This window comes from Schistocerca nitens, chromosome 8 (genome assembly GCF_023898315.1).
Source record: "Schistocerca nitens isolate TAMUIC-IGC-003100 chromosome 8, iqSchNite1.1, whole genome shotgun sequence".
NCBI classification, from domain to species: Eukaryota; Metazoa; Arthropoda; class Insecta; order Orthoptera; family Acrididae; genus Schistocerca; species Schistocerca nitens.
In genome coordinates this window covers 160410669-160421669 of record NC_064621.1, presented here as the reverse complement: position 1 = coordinate 160421669, position 11001 = coordinate 160410669, and positions in this window count along the sequence as shown.

Below are 11001 nucleotides of genomic sequence, written 5' to 3'. Positions count from 1 at the left end.
AGTTCGATAACTTTAGCCATTTTCGAAATTTGGACATTTCTCTGTAAAAATCATTGGCGCAACAGAAAAGAGCTAGAAAGTTAAAAATTTATAATTAGATTCATTTCCATAATTATTTAATAAAAACAGTACTTTGGATTTCACAAATTAAAATTTTAGTGGAAATTCATGATTTTCTGGTTTTTGTCTCAAAACTTAAGGAAGCAAGATAGATTAAGTACGCTAATAAATAAGGCTAGGATGTTTATATTTAAGTAGGTTGGAGATCCGCTATAACTATGAAGATGTGAGAAGTTTCATTTGAATTCCTATAAAACTATAGCGATAGTGTATCTCCAAAGGGCCAGTTCAGAGCTCGTCTACTGCGTGCAGTGTAATTAAATTAATTCTCTCGCCCAAAATATTTAACTTAGCCACGTCAAAATTTTATTATCAATACTTACCTGTGTGCTGAATGCACATTTAAATTGAGAGCTTAATCGGCTATCAGCAAAAGAAGCTGTAATTTATTCAATAACTTAAAGTGGTGCATTACTAGCCCAGCGGCTAGTCGGGAGATCCGATTTGATCAGGCGTTCCCTTAGCCGTCCGCACCGCGGCTTTATATATAAGAACGCTGCGCGAGGAAGCAAGGCCCCAGTTCTCTCCAGACGCTGAATAGCACGTCATCTGTGTCGGGAGTCGCGTCGCGTCGGTATCATTGCTACAAACAGCCTCGGATGCCGTATTAAGTTACTCGGAATACGCGTAACCATGAAATCATTTTCGAGTGAAGTGTTAATTGTGGGTTGACTTTAATTATCGATCTTCAGTTTGCGTATGTCGTATTTTCACGTGCCGCCGCGGGACAGACATTCTACCAATTATTTAGCGTGGCGTTTGATGAAACTAATCATCAAATTATGGCGAGCATTCATTTAAACATTTAATTTGGACATTTATGGTTGCATCAGCGCATTAGACTCTGAACTGCTCTGTTAGTTAGATTGTGTGGATTCTTCTGTTTTCATCTGTGACTTTCAGAATACAGAACGTCTTTTTTAGAAAATCGTTTTTGATTATAAATCCCGGACAATCTTCTAATTCCTCAGAGCTATAAGCTGTAACTATAAGTGTATTCTCAGATGAAGTGGGCACTAGGAATTCTAATTACAGGCTTCACGTTTTGCTAATCACTTTCTGGTAGCCAATATTGTAGTTAGAGAGCCAGTGTTGAGAACGGCGAAAGACAGCATAAACAACAGCATAAATAATAGGAACATAATTAACAACAATAATTCCACCCGCCGCCCCACAATGTGTAATGGCAACAATGTGTGACATCGCGAGTTAATGTGCGATAACAATTATTGCAGTAAGCTACATTGCAGCACAGCCCGCAGTATTGGAGACGGAGGCTGTGAAGGAGACAGCAAGTTGGGTCCTATCAACGAGTCATGTGCACCTGGTTGGTGCTACTGTAGCGTGTGAACGCGCCAGCATCTCACTTAACAGGAGATTATTTTCATGCCACCTATGAATCTAAGTAAACTATACTAAATATTAGTCAATCATTTTCAAAGTCGGTACACTAGTTTTTGTTATTCAGGAAAAGATTGCATGAAAATTTCAACGTTGTAACGATCATAGTTTTGGAGATGGAGAAAATTACTTAAAAAGTCAAAAACTGACAGGGAATTAAATTCAGTTAGGAACTATAACATTTTACCTTTTGTTAACATTTAAAAACATAACCAGAACTCTCAATGGGCAGAATTATTTAATTAAGATTTAATTAAAAAATGTTAATTACTTTACATTTTCGTAACAGAAAAATCAGACAAACTTATTATTTATGTCTAATATTGTTGTGAGAGTAAATGAGAGTGAGTGACAGTATGTGGGACATAATTTATGTAATACATTACGTTATCATAGCGTGGGAAAGACGTTTGTGCCTATTTTGCTGATGACGTATGTCTAATTGTACTTGATTTTGTAAGGAGGCAGCCTGAATAACAGTTGAAAGTGAAATGATATTTTAAATTTATTCCAAGATTAATTTTCTTTTCGTTTGGTTTTATTAAATCTTATATTAGTATTTGCATGTTGGAATGACGTAAATGCATCTGTGAATGATTGGCACTGGCCAGTTTTGGCGCGAGAATGATCTCGAGAAATTCCTGTGATTGGTCAGCCAAAATGATCGGCCAATCAGAGTTAAGCAGTTCCCGCGCACTGCTAGATAGATATGCTGTGGTAGAAGCAGCATTCGGGGGAGTCGCTAGTCAGCTATTGGACGTGCAGGTCATGTTGAACGTTTCAGTCTTCATTATGTGTAAAATGAAGAAGTAATTGGTTTCTCGCGTCCAGATTGTTTTGCCGTGAAAGCAGTTGCATTTACGGACAGTTTGGTGAAAGTTATAAGTTTGTGAATTGTTTTGTTGGAAAGATAACAGCGTGTGAACTTTCGGTCTGCGTGTAAATTCCGCGTGCAATGTTCTGTTCTCATATGTGGAATATTTGGCGAGCAGTTTCTTTTAAAGAAATCCATTGAAAAGAACCGAATGTGAAACTCACTATTAGTAGCGGAACTTTGACTGTAAGATTGTGTTATTATTTGGGTCGGACTTAGGTAAAATTCTGGCTGCTTTGGGTGTGATCTGGATTGCATGAACTGTGAACTGAGAACCGTAGTTTTGTTAAGTACTTACGGGCTTGATGGCAGGTTTTTTTCATTTGAGCTAAAGGAAGTAAACAGATTTTTACTAGAGTTTTCACATTTTACTGAAGGAATGAAGCCACCACCTTCCGTCCGAAAATTATTATAAGATATTTACAGGATAGCTGGCTACTAGAGTTACGCGGGCTTTGCAACGTAAGTATAGGTGTCGTTTTATGAACGCTGCTTTTTCGGCGTACTAATAGTACCTACGTTTGCAGAGAAACTGGATGGTGAACTGACGCCGTACTGAGGTAGGTGGAACTTTTGCATTGAACAGTACGACGAACGAATAAAACATTTTAATAACACCCGCCCACCGCAAATGAAGTACAGAAGGGGCAGTATTACGGTATGGACGTGTTTTTCGTGGTTAGTGTGTGGTCCTCTCATTGCGCTCAAGAAAAAGGAATGGACTGGCTTGTCCATAATCCGGACCGGAACAAATGAAACGCCTTTGTGATGAGTTAGACGTCGACTTCGCTCCAGCTCCAGCGACCAACATCACTACTTTCTCTGTTTTTATCTCCTGAGGAAGAATGGTCTGACATTCCTCAAGAGACATTCTGACACCTCAGGGGAAGTCTCCCCCGCAGAGTTAAAGCCATCATAAAGGCGAAGGGTGGAGGCACCCTATGTTAGATTCGTTTTCAGATGATTTTAATCAGATTTTTATGGAACGGACATGTTTTTCATGGTTAGGGTGTGATCCTTTCAATGCTACACATGCTTCTTCATTCCATCCCCAATTTCGCTGCGAACGACTTGCTACGCCAATGTGTTGTTCCATTAATTTCTGTTGATTAAAAAGCAACAAATCGAGACACAAAATGATATCGATGATTATGTAACGATTTATTTGATATGCGTCTGATCTGACGTTAGTTATATTAATCAGTGTTGTTAATTACTAAATAACTGTAGCTGACTGTGGCGTTTGGAATTAATGAAAAATAAAACTCTAAAAATCGCCTATTGCCTTAAAATTATTGACGATGGGAACAAATGGGAAGTTTTCATTGAAGGTAAATGTTCTTGACCTCCTCTAGAAGCAACTTTTTAACGTAATACACCACTGTACACATCGCCCTTACACCTGGGCTGCATTATGTCGTACACTTTTATTCTGTCACATTTTGAGCAATTCGATTTCGCCAAAATGGATATTATTGGTCGAAACGTTTGCCACACGTCATCTGTTCAGCATTAAATCAAGACCCATACGAAAGCCATTGTTTTTAGACTGATTTCGCGGTACATCTATATTTGTATTAACAACTTGGACTCTTTGGAGGAAACGGCGAGATCTGTTCAGTGGATGTAAAACAGAGAACTTACCAGTATCTGTGTCATTGTCCGTCGCCGTAAAAAGCTTGTGTAACCCTGCAAGATACGCATTCAAAGATCTATGACACCTCGCTTTGACTATATGGGAAATGAAGTACTGGGTGTTTCAGTAATTCAGACAAGACTATCGAGGGAAAGCGGAAGCGAGCTGAAGTGGATATTTTCTGCAGATGGCTGCTGTCGTGAGAGCGTCCACATATAATAAAAATACATGTAACATTACCATCTCTATTTGGACGTAAAAATATATTCAAGGTAAATTCCTGATACCTGACACAATTCAACATCTACGTTGAAGGCTCCAAGTGCTGCAGCACTCTTCATTTACATTTCCCACTTAGTTTACTTTCACTAATTTAGACGCAGATTATTTATCTAGGACTAATATTATGCTTATTTAACTTTTTACTTCAAATATTACAATAATTATTATACTGTACAAAATATTTTCAAATTACACTGTTTAGAATGTTTTACATTTGCAGCTCATTTGGGAACTATTATAACCACAATGTAGTGTTATTTAATACCTTGCTGTAAGATTACGTTTAATATTTCTTTTGTGAAATTTCGTATTATTTGAAAGTTTGTTCGCTATTGTAATTTTCCCACATTTTTCTAAACCTCATATTTTGGTGATCTGATGTAAAGAAACATTCCAGTCTACTATTTGTACACTCTGATAACTGCTGAAACTTTTCTCTGTGCTTCAGACGTTACATTTAAATTTAATCAATTTTATTATTTTCATTTAAAGACGTTTTCATGAGTTCAATTGAAGTCAGAAGTGCAAAATTTGTCTGAAATTTCATTTTTATAGAAATAACCTGAGTAATAATACATAAATCTGTAACTACACATATCATTTTATGGAGATATGTGTTACTGTAAAAAAAAAAAAAATTTGTAACTAGTGGTTTAACAGACACTGAAATGTTCAAGATTGTCACTTAATACGCTTATGCCTTGGGCATATTCGCAGTGGTCATTATTTCTAGTCTACATGTGGAGAAGATGTGTATTGTTGTACACATATATTTTGTTACTTTTGTGATAATGTCGAAGCTGACAGCTGTGTATTTTTCTATAAACATGGACTAATGTAACGCTGAGAATAAATATAAAGTGAAACAACGAAAACTATGTTAACATTTATTTACAAACAGACTTGACTGTTTACAAAAGATCCAAACTTGTAGTAAAAGAAATGACCATCCCCTGTGACAACAATGTTCTCACTGAATTCGAAATGAGTAAATTTTTATTTTATTTATTTTTGTATAACTCAGATACATGATAGTTCACGCATCTCACAAAGACAAGCAGGACAATACTAATACCACAACAGATTTCTGTAATAAGGCATTTTTTCGCTTCTGGCAAGTAAAATTATAATCTCACTTATTCGTTATTTTTTAATTTAAGCTAAATAGTTTTCAAGGGAAAATTACGTTGCCTGGTAGACACAGGAACCCGCTGGACAAGAGAGCTTGGGGGTTTTACAGCCGGTTCAGTGCAGCGGCTTAAAGACTCTTGGGAGCTCCCAAGCGATAACAGGTAGCTGAGGCAACACACTTACCGCAGCGTGTGAATTTTACAGCTGCTGAAAAAATCCCGACCTAGAGCGCCTAAAGAAGGCAATGGTCAGAGTGTGACCCAAGGATACAAGATTGGAGTTTTGCAGAGGAGGCGTGCATGCAGATCAGCACTAAAAGATTTTTATCAACAGTTATGAGGCAGCCAATCAAGGAGTGTTTTTAACGTTAGTAGACTGATAACTATTATCTCAAGATGTTCTGAAGGTAAAATGAGGCTGGCTATCCTTCTATTCATCCTATGAGGTATCAAGATGGGCAGAGACCCGTAGGATCATTTGCTAGTGTAATTATGTCTGCGAGTAGTCTCAAGGAAACGCTGTATTGATTAGAAAGATTATGAAGCTGCACAGAAAAAGCATGCTAGAAAGAGTTCGCAAGGACTGATCATAGGCTGTAGCTGTTCGCAGATTTACGCAGATTTAAAAGCCCAGGTTGAAAGCATTCCTCATATCTAGTCATATTTGGTCCACATATCCCTACTTCTGTTATTAACAACTGTCAATAAGCAAATTATTACAATATGTTGACATCCTAATTTCAGACATCGGCATGATTGTTCACGTATTACTTTTCCACTAGTAGGATGTATCTACGCGCTAGAGTATCCACTAAAAAAGTACAGTGCCTCAACAAGGAGATAATGACCAACAACAGAGCTTGAAAGAGGATGCCATATTTTCACTTCTGTTGTAGTTATTTTACTTATAAAGGATCAGTTTCTGCCTTTTGGACCATTTCCAAGTGATGTAGAAAAACGTGCTTTATGCATTAAAACGGCAGGGTCATTAAGAGTCACCTTCTTTCAAGCGAAGAAAATATATGGCAAAAAGGTACTGATACAGTTGTACAAATGAATGCATCAGTAGACTGACTTGTATCGATAATATCACTCCTATTTTTAACAAAATTAACATTAATTATTGGTTCCATACATCATCGTTGGACTTTACTTCCAAGTGAAATGTTCGTGATTTCTTAAAATATCTAACACAAAAGAAGAGTTTTCAGCTATCCCTGTAGATGAAGAGCTACCGAAGATGGACGCCTGTTTTCCTTTATCAACAAGTACTCATAACAAAATCAAATATGATTTATGAAAGTCAGACTGTAAATCTGCGTTCCCCAAGGAAGTGTTATAGGTCCTCTATAGTTCCTGATCTATATTAACGACATAGGAGACAATCTGAGTAGCCGTCTTAGATTGTTTACATACGATGCAGTCATTTACCGTCTTGTAAAGCCATCATATGATCAAAACGACTTGCAAAATGATTTAGATAAGAAATCTGTATGGTGCGAAAAGTGGCAATTGACCCTGAATTAAAAAAAGTGTGAAGTTATTCACATGAGTACTAAAAGAAATCATCTGAATTTCGATTACGCGATAAGTCACACAAATCTGAAGGCTGTAAATTCAACTAAATACTTAGCGATTACAATTACAAATAACCTAAATTGGAACAATCACATAGATAATATTGTGGGTAGAGTAAACCAAAGACTTCGATTCAATGGCAGAACACTTAGAAGGTGCAACAGGTCTACCAAAGAGATTGCTTATACTACGCTTGTCCGCCCTATTCTGGAGTATTATTGTGCAGTGTGGTATCCGCATGAGGTGGGACTAACGGATGACATCGAAAAAGTACAAAGAAAGATTATCACGAAATAGGGGAGATAGTGTCACAGACATGATACGTGAATTGGAGTGGCAATCATTAAAACAAAGGCATTTTTCATTGCGGCGGCATCTTCTCATGAAATTTCATTCAACAGTTTTCTCCTGCGATTGCGAAAACATTCTGTTGGCGCCCCCCCCTACATAGGGAGAAATGATCATCACGACAAAATAAGAGAAATCAGGGCTCGCACAGAAAAATTTAAGTGGTCGTTTTTCCCGCATGCCGTTCGAGAGTGGAACGGTAGAGAGACAGCATGAAAGTTGTTCATTGAACCCTGTGCCAGGCACTTTATTGTGAATAGCAGAGTAATCAAGTAGATATAGATGTAGATGTAGATGTAGACTGTCACTATATCATGATTCTGTTCAACAAAAGCCTGATGTCAAGACTGCATTCACTATTACATTTCTCTTTCCGCTAAGCGAAAAAATGTTAAAAAGTTATCTTTTATCTTCTATACTGAGAACAACGTGGTAATCAGGCTTACACATGACATTGCACCAGGTACAACAACGTAACACGAAAATGCAAAACTAAAATAAAACCATCACAAATAGAATACATATTCTAAAGCAAACAGAAGTTCTTACAAGCCCTAGGAGGGCCTGTGGAAGAAATCGGGGCATAGTCCCATGAGCATGCTCTGAGTACATGCCTCTATAATAAGGCCTATGATAACGTATGGGGCTACAGAATGGTGGAATAAAGTAGAACAGAAGATGGCTGTCAAGGAGCTCTTAAAGATTCAGAGATTGGCCTGCCTAGCCATAAAACGGGCGGAATTATAATCAAGACCTACTACTGGGAGGGAGACCATGTTGGACAAACCCCCCGTAACGTCTTTGAGTTACAGTGGAGGCAGTGGCAGGGACATACACGCTAAAACCTGGAAAAACTGGACATCTTTAGCATACCTAGAACACCTCACCAATTTAATAAATACGGTAAATATAGGAATGTTGGGGAAATGCCGGCTGACAATGTAATACCTTCTAGCTGCTTCAGCAAGCCCTTCATTGTAATAATAGGAAGTAGGGAGCAGTGGAAGGAAGGACAACGACAGGTTCAGATGATATACTAGGGTTTACTGCAGGGTTGAAAACAGATGAAGGCTCCGGGGCTGGGGTACATCGCGTACAGCCTATACTATACAGCGCAGTCTCTCAAGAGAAGCTGGGTATGGTATTAGAGACAGAGATAATCACTACCTAAGTATGCGCGGAGGTGTGTCTACGTAGGCGTTACAAGGACCGGAGCATTTACATTCATTCAGACAACCGAATCGATCTGAAATCTCTATCAGCCCTGGGATAGAGATAAAAAATTCTTGCAGCTTTTCACAAGAAACGCTTGTGAGGCTGGGAGAAATCAAGAGTATAACCTGGCTGAGGATCCCTTGTCACTCAGAAATTGGTGGTAACAAACTACTAGGATAGCCACAACTGAGGTAATGACTTCATTTATTGTACCATACCTTGTCCCTTCACTAATACGATGGTAAAATCTAAACTATCTTCCTGGACCTGAAGGTAGGGCATAGAACTTTGAACTATAGACCAAAAATAAAAATATTTCATGCTAATAATACCGAAACCATTTTAAAGAGAATTTATGTAACCCTGGGCTTCAGTTGGAGGTATATTAAACACATGACTGGCCATTGGAATTGTAGATGATGGATGTAGGGAAAGAAGTCAGTAAGTGAAGATTTTACGTTAAGGAGGAAGAAACCGCACCACATTTAATCTTCCAGTGCAAAGCAGTGGAGGCCAAAAGACATAGCCGGCCGGTGTGGCTGTGCGGTCTAGGCGCTTCAGTCTGGAACCGCGTGACCGCTCCGGTCGCAGGTTCGAATCCTGCCTCGGGCATGGATGTGTGTGATGTCCTTAGGTTAGTTAGGTTTAAGTAGTTCTAAGTTCTAGGGGACTGATGACCTCAGATGTTAAGTCCCATAGCGCTCAGAGCCATTTTGAACCATTTTTGAACCAAAAGACATAAAATTCTTGGATCTCTAATTCCTCAATAAACTGTGGCTGCCAGAAACCTAATTGAGTCCTATTACACTTCACGGGCGCTAGAATGACAGGAAAAGATACCGCGTAACAAACTTAGTTTCAGTGCAGGCAACAAGGGGCTAAGACAGCTTCTTTTTTCATACTACTCCCACCCTCGTAACTAAGGAGTTGTTCTTCCTTAGTTTCAGGGCACAGATCAATTCCTGGAGGCAAGTGCTACTTGATTTTGAAAACTTGGAAAAAGCATTGCCCACTGCCGCTGCCGGCGGGTGTGCTGTCCTCGAATGGCCTTTCTAAGTTATGACAGCAGTATCTGAACACTCTTTCCATCACTTCGGATTAGTGATGTGTGATGTTAGTAGTTCATAGACGCTGATTTAGATTTCATCATCTAAAGCATCTTGGAAGAGTATGTTCATAAAAATAGCATCAGATCTCGTTGATATGACTAATATGGTAAAAGTTCAGATTGTAGTAATCGCTTTTTGGTTTCTATTATCACGTTCCTCTTAAGATTTTCTCCACTAATGTGTACTGGTTGCATGTCAGATCCATGTTATGTGTTTGTGTGTGTGTGTGAAATTCGGAAATTAGGGAAGACTGAATATATTTAAAATCCCCAATAAAATTCAAGAAAATAGAAGAAACTATAATGACCATGTCGAAAGAATGAGTGGAGAAGGATTACCTCTGCAGATAAGAAGATTTCAGCAAGTTTGGAGAAGAAGTGAAGGGAGGCCAAAGAAGCGATTATTACAAAACAGGCAAAACAAAACAAAGGCCTAACTCTAGAAGCGAAGAAGAAGATGATGATGATGATACTACGTACTGCTGGACAGAGATGACAGCAAGTTGTGATCCCAGGAAAAAAAATATATACCTCATATTGATTAGATGGATGCGGATCTCAGGAAACTGATCATGACACAATAAAAAGAAACTGAAGATCATTTTTTAACGGGCAAATTTATTCCTGATCTCGACGTAAACACGGACTTCTAGTCAAAACTGTCCATGACCAAGTGTTACCCTTTCTGCTACACCTTCATGATGCAAATGATGTGGACATACCCATCTTCCAAAGTGACACCAGGAGTATTCATAGGGCTGTATGCACACGCTTCTTGTAAGCATTCAAGCACCCTATCGCACATGGCCCGCGAAATCCCATATAAGATGTCTGGCACTATTTGGAACATCAAATGAAAAGTAGTAATCAAGACCCTCGCAATTTGGTAGCTCTAAGAAATCTAGTAACCAGTGTGTGGCGTCAGGTGGATATGGCAGAGATATAGAAACTTGGGGGCTCTTTTCCCAGACGAACTGAGGACGTTATCAAGGTTAGAGGCGAGGTTGCACGGTATTAGCGTCATGTCTCCAAAGGTGAATAAGTTATTGTCCGGTGGGCTTAGGTGCTGAGACGTGAAGAAGGGACACCGTGCCTTGCTGCTGCTGGCGACAGGGTGTCCGCCGCACTGCGGCAGAACACGGTGCCTAAGTACTGGACTGCCCTAAGAAATCGAAACCACGCGGCGCAGCCAGCCAACAAACTAGGCAGGCGGACCCTGCTGCGCTCTCGACCCACTAGGTTGCGCTGGCCCGCAACACTCGCCAGCATGGAAGGTCACTGCGCAACAGGGGCGCCCCGCTAACAGCGC